General features: G+C 43.4%; 1 pseudogene; it reads left to right on the plus strand.

Moving 5' to 3' along the window:
* The first annotated feature begins 466 nt into the window (after window positions 1-466).
* On the plus strand, window positions 467-565 carry LOC127221838 (uncharacterized; annotated as a pseudogene).
* The last annotated feature ends 4,604 nt before the right edge of the window (window positions 566-5,169 follow it).

Genomic DNA, 5,169 nt, shown 5'->3' on the forward strand with positions numbered 1-5,169 from the left:
CAGTAAGGCAGACCCTGGGGCCAGCCAGAGGGCTCCATGCATCAAGGCTCAGCCAGGGAATTCAGTCCCAGGAAACTACATGGTAGAAGAAAACAAAACAAGAACAACAAAAAACTCCTACAAATTGTCCTTTGACCTCCATATGCACATGGTGGCATGTTAGCTTCCAACACACACACACACACACACACACACACACACCACACCACACACACCACACAAACACATACACACACACACACCACACCACACACACACACACACCACACATACACAAACACACACATACACACAACACACACCACATACACACACCACACACACACAAACACACACACCACACACACACCACACACACATACAAACACACACACACACATCGCACACACACCACACACACACCACACACACACAAACACACATATACACACACCACACACACACAATCAAGTTTCATTTTGAGGGTTTACTTTGGCAGTATGTATAGTAAAATTAGAACAATACAGAGATTAACACGGCCTTGTACAAGGATGACACGAACATTTGTGCAGTGTTCCATATATATATATATATATATAACACATATATAACTATGTATATACATATCTATAACTACATATACACATATCTATAACTATATGTGTATATGCACATATATAACTATACATGTATATGTGTCTATAATTACACACACATACATAACTTAACTCTGAGAAGATGAAGCAGGAAGCCTCATATATAGGCTACAGAGAATTTTCTCCAGCCTTTTTGTTGCTGTTGGGGTAAGGGGCTGAGATAGGGTCCCAACACTGTTGAGACCAAGCTGGCCTTGAACTCACTTTGATACTCCTGCCTCACCCTGTAAATGATGGGCAGGGTGTCATGTAGCTCAGGTTACTGCCCTACTATTATGTATCTAAGACCTTGCCATTTGTGACCCTACTGTTTTAACCCCTGAGTGCTGGGATTAAAGGACTGTGACATCAGTGCCTCAGTGTTGGGATGGAACCCTAGGGTTCATGAGCCGGGCAATCACTGTCAGCTGAGCTACATCCTGGACTTCTTTTTACTATTGTATATGTGGGTAAGAATATGACAGAGGGGACAGTGCACATACAGAGGTCAGAGCACAGCTTCGCAGGGTTGATTCTACCCTTCACCCTTGTGTGGACTCCGTATACCAAACTCAGGCTTGCTGCAGCAGCAGCAAGCACCTTTATCCATGGAACCATTTGGGTGCCCTGCCCTGGACTTCCTAACCACATTATTCCATGAGAATTGAGGAAGCTTTCTTAACCCGCTGTGTGTTAGTTCCTTCTTTCAGTGTGAACTTATGACCCAAGTAGTTGGAACAAACCATTTTGACATGTAGGGGTTAGCACAAGAATCCTTGCTGGTCTTCAGCTGGCCATGTTAGTGAGGCCACAATGCAGCCTGGTTTCCAACTCCTTGCAGCCCAGTTCCACCCTTGTTAACTCTGCTGCCCACCTGGCTGGAGAGGCAGCAGATACCCAGGAGAGGCTCCTCTGTGTTGTGCTGGCAGAGACCAGAACAACATCAGGAAGCCTCTGCAAGCACATGCACACTTTGCTCTTCATGTCACAGGCCAAAGCAAGGCACGGGGTCAGGAAAAGATAATCCAGACCCAATGAGACTGGATACTGGGAAGTGCTGGAAACTCTCTCCGTATGTGAAGAGTCCTGGTTTGGAGACTGCATAAACTGGGATCATTCCTCTGGTGTTTATCATAGTGACAGTGTCCTATGGACTGAATCCTCTATGGAGTCAGAGCCCTGACAGGGCAGGAACCCTATCTCCTTCCTCTCAATGCCCCTTACCTTCCCCCAGTGCTTAGCACCAAGTCCTGCCTCACGAATGACTCTGCAATATTCCCCAGTGCATTTCAGTCTGATCCTTCAGCCTCCCCATGTGACTCATGAAATACAGAAGTTGGGGTTCTCAAACCTAGCATTCAGAGAGATCAGGAGTTTGAGATCAGTCTGGGCTGCATCGTGGGTTCAAGAACAGCTTGAGCTACATAGTGAGACAGGGTCCTGTCTTGGGATCTCCCCCCCTAAATATTCTCATCACCTGAAATGTCCTAAGAAGAAGGCATCTAAAGACACAAATCTACTCAGTGACCTGCTCAGTTAAGAAGAGCTCCAGGGTATGAGCTTGCCCATCAACACCCTCCCACGCCTTTCAAGGCTCTTTGGGGCACCTGTGTGACAGAAGCAAAGCTCATACCTACCAGGTGTTCTACTGCAACTTCTGCCTCCTAGGTGACATTTTAAAGGGAAACCAATGAGAGAGGACTGTGATGATCCCAGAAGTGGGCCACTGCTACCAGGCTTAGGGAACATGGGTGGAAAGGGTAACCTAGGACAGTGACTCATGACAGTTACTCCCTAGTCCCTACAGAGGGTTATCCAATGTCTATTTCCGGGTTAGGCTGATAGAGGGCAGGGATGGTGAGTGTGTCATAAGTTGTTTTGATTATAATATATGTGGATGGTTTTAGATCTTGTTATAAAAACTGATGGCCCCTGGCCTCCGAGCCTTTGGGAGTGGATTTTTTTTAAATGAGAGAGAGACAAAAACAAAACAAAACAAAACAAAAAAAACTTACTTCTAAGTAGTGTAAGGGTTGGGAAGTAAGGCCAGACCAGCAGAGTGTGTATCAGATGAAACAAAGCATGTGTTTCTTGTTTGTTTTTTTGTTGGTTGGTTGGTTTGGTTTGGTTTTTTGAAGACAGGAATTCTTTCTATTTGCCATGGCTGACCTGAATGAAACTCACTCTGTAGACCAGGCTGGCCTCAGACTTACAGAGATTCTACTGCCTCTGCCTCCCAAGTGCTGGAATTTAAGGCATGACCCACCACTGCTTGGATCAAAATAATAGTTGAGGTGTCTTCAATTTGTAATTTTCCTTCGGAGCCATCAACTGTGCCACCAAATATTCAGACCCAATCAGTCTACAGTTGTGGAGGAGGGTTCACCCTGCTGAGAGAATAATTGACCTGGTAACCCCTAAATGGGACAAGAGCATTTAGGAAACAAACATCTTGCCTTTGGCCTTTAGAGGCTAAAGCCAAGGGTGAGTTGGACCAAAGCTCAGGGCAGTAGAACATGGGGTTGGATATGGCTGAGTAAAAGCATTTGTTGGGCAAGCCTGACCTAAGTCCCAGCCCCACATAAAATCATCTACAGACCTCCACACACACATAAACAAAAAAAGTAAATTGGGGTATGGAGATGCCTATCATCCAGCTACTCTGTTTTAGTTATTTAAAATAATTTTTAAATTTAACTATACTTTGATCATATTCTTTCTCTTCCCCCAAGTTATTCCAAATCTTATTCCTTCCCAACTTTAAGTTCTTTCTCAAAAAAAAAAAAAAAATCAACAAAAACCCAATATGACAATAATACCATAAAAACCCTCCACAAACAAAAACAACAACCACCCCCCCAAAAAAAAAACTGTAACCAAATAAAAGCAGCCAAAAAACTGTGGAGTTTATTACATGTTAGTCAACTACTCAGGAACATGAGGCCTGCCCAGGAGTGGTTGATATGCCCAGGGTCACTCCATTGGAGAAATCTGATTTTTCCCTCACCCAGCTGGTATAAGTGACAGTTCAGTTGTTAATCTTAACCCTAGTGACTAGGTTTTCATTCATTTAAAAAAAAAATTTATTTTATGTGCATTGGTGTGAAGGTGTCAGATCCCTGGAATTGGAGTTACAGTTGTGAGCTGCCATGTAGGTCCTTTGGGAGAGCAGTCAGTGCTCTTAACTGCAGAGCCATCTCTTCAGCCCCTCATTCACTTTTTAAACATAACAAAATAAAACATAATAAGATAAATAAAGCACAGACCTCGCCCATTGGGGGTGGGGACAGTGGTGGATGTTACCTGGGGGAACTAAGTCTGAGGAGGGGGCCCCTGGGAGCTCTCTTGCTTGCAGCACGGGGACAGGAAAACATCCGGAGGCATCCTTGGGACCAGGAACCTGCTGGTGTTCATCTGTCTATGTTGTAAGTTATTTCTCCCTGAATAAACATCTATTCAGCCTATCTGTTTCTCCTGATCCTTATTAAACCACAATAATCATGTAGAAGTTGGACAGGACAAATGAACAGAAGGAGTCAAAGAGAAAGCACAGGAATCAGAAAACCACCTGTTTGCACACTCAGAAATCCCATAAAAACATAAATTGGAGGCCATAATATAAACATAGAGGGCTGGTGCAGACCCATGCCCACAGTTCCTAAGGACGATGGGAATCGATCTACCTCAAAATCTAGTCATGCCACTCCTGGGCATACACCCAAAGGATGCTTTATCCGGCTACAAAGACACTTGCTCAAGCATGTTCACTGCTGCTCTAGTTATAATAGCCAGAAATGGGAAAACAACTAGATGTCTCTCAGGAGAAGAACGGATAAAGAAAATATGGTACATTTACACAATGGAGTATTACTCAGCCATTAAAAAAAATGACAACATGAAATTTATAGGCAAATGGATGGAGTTAGAAAAAAAGTCATCCTGAGTGAGGTATCCAGACCCAGAAAGACACATATGGTATGTATTCAGTTATATGTGGATATTAGATGTTAAGTTAATGATAACCAAGCTATAATTCATAAAACCACAAAGGGTAGGTACAGAGTAAGGGACTAGAGGGAACAGATAGATTTTATTAGGAAAAGGTTATGGATGGATGAAGGAATGAATCAAGTGGGGAGAGGGAGTTAGGGGAGAGAATACATTTGGAGAGACAGGTAAGATTAAGAAGCATTTGAGGGATAGTATGGAGACCTAATACAGGAGAAACTTCCTAAAATATATACATATATGAAGGCAACCCAAATGAAGTCTCCAAATAATGCTGGAGACAGAGTCCTACCTGGCTATCTCTTGTCACCAAATGAAGCCTCCAGTACAGGGAGTGGGTTACATCTAATTGAGTTGTTGTCCAAAGGCAACCATGGGAATCCTCAAACAACCCAGGGTGTTGTCAAGACTATTATGTAGCTCTCCACAAACTGACAGCTGATAGGAGATGTCATTCTGTAAATATGTTTATCATACTGGTTAATGAATAAAGCACTGTTGGCTAATAGAAAAGCAAGATAGGCGGGACTAGGAGATTAGGAGGAAA

The sequence above is a fragment of the Phodopus roborovskii genome, unplaced genomic scaffold (genome assembly GCF_943737965.1).
Source record: "Phodopus roborovskii unplaced genomic scaffold, PHOROB, whole genome shotgun sequence".
NCBI classification, from domain to species: Eukaryota; Metazoa; Chordata; class Mammalia; order Rodentia; family Cricetidae; genus Phodopus; species Phodopus roborovskii.